The sequence below is a fragment of the Delphinapterus leucas genome, chromosome 20 (genome assembly GCF_059928025.1).
Source record: "Delphinapterus leucas isolate spDelLeu-1000000601 "Yukka" chromosome 20, BTC_Dleu_Yukka2, whole genome shotgun sequence".
Taxonomy (NCBI): domain Eukaryota; kingdom Metazoa; phylum Chordata; class Mammalia; order Artiodactyla; family Monodontidae; genus Delphinapterus; species Delphinapterus leucas.
In genome coordinates this window covers 10,231,139-10,242,215 of record NC_143148.1, presented here as the reverse complement: position 1 = coordinate 10,242,215, position 11,077 = coordinate 10,231,139, and positions in this window count along the sequence as shown.

Here is an 11,077-nt window from a genome sequence, read left to right as displayed (position 1 = left end):
AGAAAAATATATCAGAAAAAAGAAAATTATAGACCAATATCACTGATGAACATAGATGCAAAAATCCTGAACAAAATACTAGCAAACAGAATCCAACAACATGTTAAAAGGATCATACACCATGATCAAGTGGGATTTATCCCAGGGATGCAAGGATTCTTCAATATATGCAAATCAATCAATGTGACACACTGTATTAACAAATTAAGGAATAAAAACCATATGATCATCTCAATAGATGCAGAAAAGCTTTTGCCAAAATTCAACACCCATTTATGATAAAAAAAAAAAAAACTCTCCAGAAAATGGGCATAGAGGGAACCTACCTCAACATAATAAAAGCCATATATGGCAAACCCACAGCAAACATCATACTCAATGGTGAAAAACTTAAAGCATTTCCACTAAGATCAGGAACAAGACAAGGATGTCCACTCTTGCCACTCTTATTCAACATAGTTTTGGAAGTCCTAGCCATAGCAATCAGAGAAGAAAAAGAAATAAAAGGAATACAAATTGGAAAGAAGAAGTAAAACTGTCACTGTGTGCAGATGACATGATACTATACATAGAAAATCCTAAAGATGCCACCAGAAAACTACTAGACCTAATCAATGAATTTGGTAAGGTTGCAGGATACAAAATTAATGCACAGACATCTCTGGCATTCCTATACACTAAAAATCAGAAAGAGAAATTAAGGAAACAATCCCATCTACCATCGCAACAAAAAGAATAAAATACCTAGGAATTAACCTACCTAAGGAGGTGAAAGACTTGTACTCAGAAAACTATAAAACACTGATGAAAGAAATCAAAGATGAATAAACAGATGGAGAAATATACCATGTTCTTGGATTGGAAGAATCAATATTGTGAAAATGAGTATACTACCCAAAGCAATCTACAGATTCAATGCAATTCCTATCAAACTACCAATGGTATTCTTCACAGAATTAGAACAAAAAATTTTACAATTCGTATGGAAACACAAAAGACCCTGAATATCCAAAGAATTCTTGAGAAAGAAAAACGGAGCTGGAGGAATAAGGCTCCCTGACTTCAAGCTATACTACAAAGCTACAGTAATCAAGACAGTATGGTACTGGCACAAAAACAGAAATATAGATCAATGATACAGGATAGAAAGCCCAGAGATAAACCCATGCACATATTGCCACCTAATTTACAACAAAGGAGGCAGGAACATACAGTGGAGAAAATACAGCCTCTTCAATAAGTGGTGCTGGGAAAACTGGACAGCTACATGTAAAAGAATGAAATTAGAACACTACCTAACACCATACACAAAAATAAGCTCCAGATGGATTTTAAAGACCTAAATGTAAGACATTTTGAGCTTTGGGATGTATACCCAAGGCTCAGTAACTTCTAGTTTCAAATCAGTGTCAGTGGTCAGGGGCACTTGTTAAGGTCCCTTCCAATGGTGTTTGAGAGATGTTTTCCTCTGATGACGTTTCTAGAATACCCAATCACCAGGCTCCAGTCTGTGACCAAGAAGACCCTTTGAATTGGCATCTGGGAAAACTTGTTTAACCTGTCGGTGATAGGCTTTAGCATAAGACATGAAAGATTTTCAGTAGCTGGTTATACTAACATGGGATAAAAAGGGATGAGCAGAAAGTTTGTGTACTGATGGACATCGGTCTACCGTTGACTGTCTCATGTGGAGTGAGTTTATGTTTTCCAAAGGGGGAACTGCAGAACAGTGAGCAAGTCTAGAGGCAAAGAAAACCAGAGTTTCAGCAAGTTTAGAGATTTTAAGTTTGAGGATCCCATTAGTTCCTTCAACCTGGCCTGATGGTGGAGAATGGTGGGAACAGTGGTAATTCCAAGAGGTTTCCAAGTCTTTCATTGAGGCTTGTATGATTTTCCCGGTGAAGCGGTTGCCTCGATTACTGAGATTGTGGAAGGTGTACCCCAAGCGGGAAACACATTTTCTAACAGTTTCTTTGCCACTATGAGGGCATCAGCCTTGCAGCAGGGAATGGCTTCAACCCATGGAAAAAACATACATACAGTAACAAGAACATATTGATGGCCCCTCCTAGGTGATAACTGAATGAAATCCAGTTGCAGATGTTCAAAGGGTCCAGAGGGAGGAGTTTGTGGCCTCTGGTGGGGAAAATTAGTTTTTCCAGGATTACAGATCTGTCAGGTCAAACATTGATGGTTAACTATTTTCAGAGTGTTATCAAAGTTTCTCACCAATGTTTATGTACAATTTGAGTCCTCTTAAATGCACCATGATGGGTGAAGGGATAACAAAACTGAAAAATGCGGTTTGCCAGAGAGACAGGAAGAACCAAGTGGCCATCTTGACTTTCCCATAGTCTCGACTGTTTATTGAGTTTACAGACTACCACAAACTTTACAGATTATGCTGCTGCCGCCTTCATGTGAAAGTCAGCCCGGGCATTTCCCTGATACTCAGGTTTAGTCTCGTAATGTGAACCTCAGTGTGGAGGACAGCAATTCCGGAGGGTAAAAGAATGGCACTAAGAACTTTGTTTACCTGTTTGTTGCTCATGCTTGATTGGGTCCCAGTGGATGTAAGAAAACCCCTTTCGTTTCCATAACGTCCCAAATTCATTCATGACCTCAGATGCATACTGGCTATCAGTATAACTATTAACAAATTGTCCTTTCAATAACTGGCATGCTCTGGTAAGGGAATGGAGCTCTGCTTGTTGGACTGATTTAGCCTGTGGGAGATGTCCCCTCTCAACTAGTTCATATTAGTTAAGAACAGCATGACCAGCTGATAATTCCCTTCCTCAGTTTTACAACATGATTCATCATCAAAAACAAATTACATAAGGATTAGTCCAAAGTGTCTCATAAATCAGGGTACAGTGTGATGCAATGGGACATTATTACCTTGCAGTCATGGGGCTCACCTTCGTCAGGCAGGGGCAGTAATGTAGCAGGATCAAGAATGTCACAAGGTTTCGGATGTGAATGAGGTAGTGAGAGAAGAAGGATCTCATAGGAGGCTAGTCTGGTAACTGAGAAACGTTGGGTCAGTTCAGAATTAAGAAGACTTTGAACAGTGTATGGAGTTTGTAAATAAATGTCATCTCCAAAAGTTAAATATGCTGAGCCTTCTACAAAGTTTTCAGCTGCAGCTATGTTACTGAACCAAGTTCATTTGCCTGAGGTGCAGCAAGCCAAATGCTGAGACACCAAGGTTTGCAGCAGAGAAAGTTTATCCATGAGGCAACCAAGCAAGGAGACTGGAAAGCAGATTCTAAATCTGCCTCCCCAGAAGTGAAGGGCCTGAGATATTTATGAGATAAAGAAGAAGGGTGGTCTTAGGCATGGGGTAAGGTGATTGGAGGTGGGGAAAATGTGAGTAATCGGTGTTCTGTGCAGATATATCCGGGTTACATGCTTCCTTGTGGGGTGCATGTTCAAAAAAGGAGGCACTTAGCATGATCGGAGAGTGGAATTTTTGGCCCTCTGATGTCCAAAACTCATTCAGCAGATACCTGCATAGGCCCAGTTTTAGGGTCAGTGGTCCCAACCAGTCTTAGCTGGCTTGAACTGGACAATACCAGACTCCAAGTTCCTGGAAAATAATTTAAGCCCCCATTTCTATAGCAACCCCTACATCAGTAGTGTTATCTATAGGGGTGGTTAAGGAGTCAAAAAATAATTAAAGAGCACTTGGTCACTGAGGACAGGTTACAAGCAGAGGTATTTTTTTCTTATTTGTTTGTTTGTTTGTTTTTACAAGCCCTCCCTCAGCTGTTGTTCTGTAAGACAAGCTCAAGAATTTCTGCTAATCACCAGCCTCTGTTAACCCTATGGGACATGGTTTCAGTCTCCCCTATCTTTCGATCATCCCTCAACCTTGAGGAAAGAGGGACAGTGACTGCTCTGGCTACTTCCTGCTGACAAGGAGTGTAGGACTAATAAGGGGTTTGAGGAATGAAGCTGTTACGCATTTGATCGCAAATACTCTCACAAATTCCAAGATGAGAACAAGACTTTGGGCTTAAGGATACGAGACAAACATCAAGAACAGAGTTATGACAAGAAGGAATATAAATCCTAGCGAGCACAAAATAATAATGCCCAGGTAAGCAATCCCTCCAACATAGACCTTATTCCCGACAGAATCCATGAGAAGATATTTCTAAGAGATTAAATCCAGGTTCTTGTGATGACACTTGTGGGAGCCAAGTTGTCTGATTTTGTCTAAGAAGGTTTTTTCCTTCAATGTGGTATTAAAATATACATAACAGGAGCTATTGGCCACTACATACGCTCCTCCTTTTTCTGCTAAAATGTAACCCAAAGCAATCTTATTGTCTAGTACTATTCTGGCTAATGAATCTAGGGCCTTTTGCTGGCAGGTTTGGGCTTGAGCTGTCTTGTTTGCTACTATTCCTAATGTAAGAGAAAGACTTTATAGTTACAAGAGGAGTCCTTGCAGTGGGCAGCTCCAGGCAGATATTGTTCTGATGGTATCCTTGAAGCTCACGAAGTTCAGAAAACTCAAGTTCTCGGTCATACAGAAATGTGTCTGGAAATGCATCCACAATGACCACCCAGCTCCATTTTGCACGCCTGAACCACAATTACTCTATTTTTACTTTTAAGTGCATTCTTTTCCTTCATGGTTAAAGCAATGTACAAGGTATGTTTGATAGGCCACAAAACAGGGTGGTCATAAGCATGGGGAAAGGAGATTGGAAGAAGGGAAAAAGGTGAGGTAATTGGCATTCTGCACAGTTGTATCTGAGTTACATGCTTCTTCGTGAGATGCATGTTCAAAAATGGAGGTGGTTAGTACAATCTGAGGGTGGAGTCTTTGGCTCTCTGATGTCAAATTGTCATCCGTCAGACAGCTGCACAGGCCCAGTTTTAGGGTCGGTGGTTCCAACCAGTCTTAGCTGGCTCAAACTGGACAAGAGCAGACTCCAGGTTCCTGGAAAACAACTTAAGCCCCTGTTACTATAGTGACCCATATGTCAGAGGTGTTACCTATAGGGGTGATTAAAGCATCAAAAAAATAAGGCAAACTTGGTCAGTGAAGGCAAGTTAACAAGCAGAGGTTTGTTTGTTTGTTTTAAAATATTTATTTATTTAGGCTGTCCCAGGTCTTATATGCAGCACACGGGATATTCGTTGCGGCACGGAGGATTTTTAGTTGCGGCACGTGGACTTCTTAGTTGTGGCATGTGGACTCTTAGTTGTGGCATGCGTGCGGGATCTAGTTCCCCGACCAGGGATCAAACCCGGGCCTCCTGCATTGGGAGTGCGGAGTCTTACCCACTGGACCACAAGGGAAGTCCCTGTTTGTTTTTTTAAACAAGCTGTTTCCTTAGCTGCTGTTCTGTAAGACAAGTTCAGGAATTTCTGTCACCAGAATTTAGTCACCAATTTCTGTTAACCCCCTGGGGCACAGTTTTAGTTACAGCCTTATAGCTGGGGTAGGCACAAGCCACTGAATCCACTTGTGAGCTATTAATAGGCAATAGGCCTGCACTTTTTTTTTATTATTAATAACAGGCCTGTACTTATTACCATGGTCTGTGCGAGCTTTCCCAGGACTGGCTCATCTCTTTCAAGCACAAATAAGGTGAAAGGGTTTGAATCGTTAGGTAGCCCTAGGGCAGGCGGTGAAAAGACCTGCCCGTGTTTATCTTCCCACCAAAGGGAATCAGGGACTTTTTACTTTAGTTAAGTTTATAGAGTGGGGAAGCCAACAGAGAAAAATTAGGGTCTGCAGTAGCCAGCCAGGCCTAGAAATTCACGAAGCTGTTGCCTATTTGTGGGTCAAGGAAATTCTTGGGTTAGATTAATCTGTTTGGGGGATAACTGTATTCCTTTAGTACTTCAGTTATGACCTAGGTAATGAACAGTGTCTAGAGATAGTTGTTATCTTTCATTAGAGACTTTGTGTCTCTTTTCAGCTAACTGTTGTAGCAAATAAATAGAATCGTTTATGGACGCCTCTTGGAGAACTGAGCACAGCAAGAGTTCATCTACATATGGTAAAAGAGTTGATTTCCTGGGGAACTGGAGGGTGCTTAGATCTTGGTGGAGCACTTGAGAGAAATAAGAAGGGGCCTCTGTGGACCCTTGAGACATGAGTGTCCAGGTATATTGTTGATTGTTCAAAGTAAAGGCAAATAGATATTGGCAAATAGATTAGCGCAGGGATGCTAAAAAAAATAAGCTAAACAAAGGTCTACAGCAGTGAACCATTTTGAGTCTGGTGAGATTAGTGACAAAAGAGTGTGTGTATTTGGAACAACTGGGAAATGGGGGATAACGATCTTGTAAACAGCTTCCCACCCATTAGGTTTTTTTGTGTGTAAAACGGGCTCGTACAGGAAATGACTAACCCCTGGTTGATTAGATCTTGATTGTTGGTGTGAGACCTGTATAGATTCAGGCTTTAATGAATATTGAGGCAATTTAGGAAGAGGTTTAACCACATATTTTACAGAATTTTTACAGTTCTGTGCTTTTTGTTCTCCCAATGTCAGGACTAGAAGTACCCATAGATTTGGGGGCACCTCTGTTACACTAGAGGATTTTTGTTGTAATTCTTTCTCATCTATATCAAGGACAGATTATAACAGACATAAAAGATCACATTCAAGCCATAGCCTGCAAAAGGCCCTAGATTCATTAGCCAGAACAGTACTAGACAATAAGATTTTTTAGATTATATTTTAGCAGAAAAAAGAGGAGTGTATGTAGTGGCCAATAGCTCCTGTTATGTATATTTTAATACCACATTGAAGGAAAAAACCTTCTTAGACAAAATTAGACAACTTGGCTCCCACAGGTGTCATCACAAGAACATGGATTCAATCCCTTAGGAAGTACCTTCTCATGGATCCCGTAGGGAATAAGGTCTGTATGGGAGGGATTTTGCTTAAACTCGGTATTACTATTCTGTGCTTGCTAGGATTTATATTCCATCTTGTCCTAACTCTGTTCTTGCTGTTTGTCTTGTATCCTTAAGCCCAAAGCCTTGTCCTCATCTTGGGATTTGTGCATACTTGCAATCAAATGCATAACAGTTTCATTTCTCAAACCCTTGGTAGGCCTACACCCGTTATCAGCAGGAAGTAGCCAGCATGGTCTCGGCCCCTCTTTCCTCAAGATTGAGGAATGATCAAAAGGTAGGGGAGGGGACTTCCCTGGTGGCGCAGTGGTTAAGACTCCGTGCTCCCAATGCAGGGGGCCCGGGTTTGATCCCTGGTCAGGGAACTAGATCCCACATGCATGCCACCACTAAGAGTTTGCATGCCACAACTAAGGAGCCCACGAGCCACAACTAAGGAGCCTGCCTGCCACAACTAAGACCCAGCACAACCAAATAAATACATAAATTTTTTTTAAAAAGATAGGGGAGACTGAAACCATGCTCCACAGGATTAATAGAGGCTGGTGACTAACAGAAATTCTTGAGCTTGTTTTACAGAACACGAGATAAATGAACTTGCTTAAAACCCTCTGCTTGTAAAATGCCTTCACTAAGTAAGCTGGCTTTAGTTATTTTTTTCTTTTCTTTTTTCCTCTCCTTAATTGCAAGCTTCATGTACCCTAGGTAATGTATCACAAGACTCCTTTACCACCCCTATAGATAACACCTCCGACATAGGGGATGCTATAATAATGGGGGCTTACGTTGTTTTTTAGGAAACTGGAGTCAGCTCTTGTCCAGTTCGAGCCAGCTAAGACTGGTTGGGACCACCGACCCTAAAGCTAGGCCTGCACAGGTGTCTGATGAATGACAATTTGACATCAGAGAGCCAAAGCCTCCACCCTCAGATTGTGCTAAGCACCTCTATTTTTGAACACGCATCCCATGAAGAAGCATGTAACCCAGATACGCCTATGCAAAGCACTGATTACCTCATCTCTTCCCTACCTACAACCACCTTCCCCCAAACCTAAGACCTTTTTTATCTCATAAATATCTCAAGCCCCTCACTTTTGGGTAGGCGGATTTGAGATTCATTCTCCCATCTCCCCATTTGGCTGCCTTGTGAATAAACTGTTGCTCTGCTGCAAACCTTGACGTATCAACGTTTGGCTTGCTGCATGTAGGGCAAACGAAACCGGCTTAGTAACAAGACCAGTGGCCTCCCATCCTATTTTCTGTCTTTTTATTAGCCTGCTAATCTCAGGAAATAATCTGTTTACGAATAGGGCAGCAAGAGCAGATCGAGTGACCTCGTTTACTGAACGGAATCCAGAATGCCATCAGAAGAGAGCTTCCAAACGGGCTTTAAAATCTGCCACAGATTCCTCTTTCTTTGTTTGCATATTTGAATAATAGACCAATCAATGTAGGCAGGGAACACCCTAGGCTCAGTTGCCACATTGGGAGATTTTTCTGGTCTATCAGAGGATCGTGTTAGAGACCCAGGATCTTAACATGTGTTTTGGGGTTTTTTTGGCCGCACCCCTGTGGCCTGTGGGATCTTAGTTCCCTGACCGGGGATCTAACCCGCACTCCCTGCATAGGAAGCGTGGAGTCTTGACCACTGGACAGCCAGGGAAGCCCCGAGACTGAGGATCTTGAATATCATCCTCAGGATGATGCCATTCTGCTTCCCACGTCTGTTTTTGGGCTTCACCAGGTCCTACCAACACATACACAAGCTGGTAAAGATCTGGCGACCCAGGGTCATAGGATTCTAAACGTTTCAACAAAACTTTTGGGGATTAGAAAATTCTTTAACTATGGCTCCTTAGTCTTTTTTTTTTAAATAAAAAAATATTTATTTTTTTGACTGCATCGGGTCTTAGTTGCAGCACACGGGATCTTCATTGCGGCATGCGGGATCTTTTGTTGTGGCGTGTGGGCTCTTTGTTGCAGCATGTGGGCTCCAGAGTTCGTGGAGGCTGTAGTTGCCGCACATGGGCTCTCCAGCTGTGGCTCGCGGGCTTAGTTGCCCCACGGCAGATGGGATCTTAGTCCCCCACCAGGGATTGAATCCATGTCCCCTGTATCGGAAGGCGGATTCTTAAGCACTGGACCACCAGGGAAGTCCCTTGGTTTAGTCTTTGACCAAGGAGTGAAAGCTGTCCGAGGAGGATCACCTGCAACCTCGGGCCTTTTTATTTTAAAAGGTAACTATTTAATCGTCTCCAGAGTAGAAAGGCAGTCCGGACAGGGAATGAGTAAAATGTGAACGCTCAGGCAAAGAAGGATAGAGGGGAGCAGAGTCCTGTCAGTCCTGTCACCTGTTGTTTTAGGTACCTCTGTTGTCTTTCCCTTCTCATCAGCCTTCGGTAACAAGTCCTTTAATGAAGCTATTTTGGAATCTTGAAGCCTTTGGGAAGTTCACTTAAACCAATTGAAATAGGCATCCCATTCTCTTCATTTAATTCATGAACCCTTACTTTCAAGTGCAGTTCTTAAGTGAAGGATCTTGTGTAACTGGAACATTCCCTCGTTGTAACTCTAGATTGTTTTCAGTCAGATTTGCCTATTTTTATAGATATCTATAGCTTCCGGAACCATAGTGTTTAGACATAAAATAAGCAGGTGTGCTGGAAGGTGGGGCGTTTAACCCGTTAGAACTTAAGGATCCCATTAGCTAAGGCTTTGGGTTTCTCAGAGCCGAATCAACACCTAAAAGGGATGCGCCACTGGATTGGGGATTGTATTGCATTTTACCGTGTAGCTTATTGCATGGACATTTTCTTGAGGTTGGTAGGTGACCTACTGTCCATCTAACCCATTCCTTGACCAACTTATCCTAACACGATGTCTTTGGGTTTGGTGGTGAGCACTCTAACAGGTCTTAAGTGCTCGATCCACACCCACCAATTTTTGCGGCTTTTTGACCTCTGAGGTCCCAGTCAGCAGCAACTCTCACTGATACAAAACAAGACAAACAAACACATGCCCTTTAATACATTGGCAATAGCCCAGAGATGTTACCGCATCCTGGCCAAGGAAAGGCCCTGGGCATACCATGAGCAACTCCCAACATGGAACTGGGGACTGGGGAAAGGATTGAACCAGCGGACCCCAAGGAATGGGAACTGCAGGCATCTTCCAGACAAATGGGAAACTGTAGCTGTCACCAGCAGTTCCCGACATGGAACTAGTGATTCCAGACAAATGGGAAACTAACTGGAAAGCCAAGTGGATCAGGAGCTTGACGCAAACAGAAGAGAACTCAGAACCGAGAGAAGCTCACCCAAGGCCCTCGGAAATGCTGAGAAAGACAGTGAGCTCAAAGGATTCATGGGGTACTACACCTGTGTTTCTTGCTGTCCCCAAAGCCGTCGGAAGTCTCCTTTGGTCCCGCTGCTGCCACCAAATCTGTTAAATAACGAGAATTCAACTGAGTAAATTTAAAGATCAAATTGGCTTTATTCAATGATTCATGAATCGGGCTGTGTCCCATCTAGCAATAGAAAGGAGCTCCACTGAGCTGTAGAAAAGAAAAGGTTGTTAAAGGCAGAAAGAGGGTGGAAAAAAGGACCTTTTTAGCAAAGAATTCATTGTTTGAATTCATCCTCCTACGGGGATGGAAGGGCTTATTGGGTGAATTACCTCACTAGTGCTGACCAGGCGATTCTAGGTTGAATGGTTAAAGGTTACATTCTGGTGGGGTTGAAACTACAATTAGGTCTGTTATTAAATCTCGTTTTACTGACCTGGGGGTTAGCACAACTGACTCCATTTGGGACCTGTTGTCTTCTTTGTATCAGGGTTGATGAAATATTTCTAGAAATGGATAGTGGTGACAGTTGTACAATATTATGAATATACCTAATGTTGCTGAATTATATATACACTTTAAAAGGGTTAAAACTGTAAAATTTATGTTACGTATATTTTACCACAATAATTTATTATTAAATAATAATAATTTAATCATATAATAATAACTCTAATTTTAATTATTATTATTAAATAATATCCATAATAAATAATAATTATAGTTTATTATTATTAAATGATAAATACTAAGAACAAGTGAAAAAAAAATAGAATTTGCAAAAGAGGAACGAGGAGGAAGGTCACGTAAAGCCGCTGTAAGGGCTTTGGCTTTTACACTGC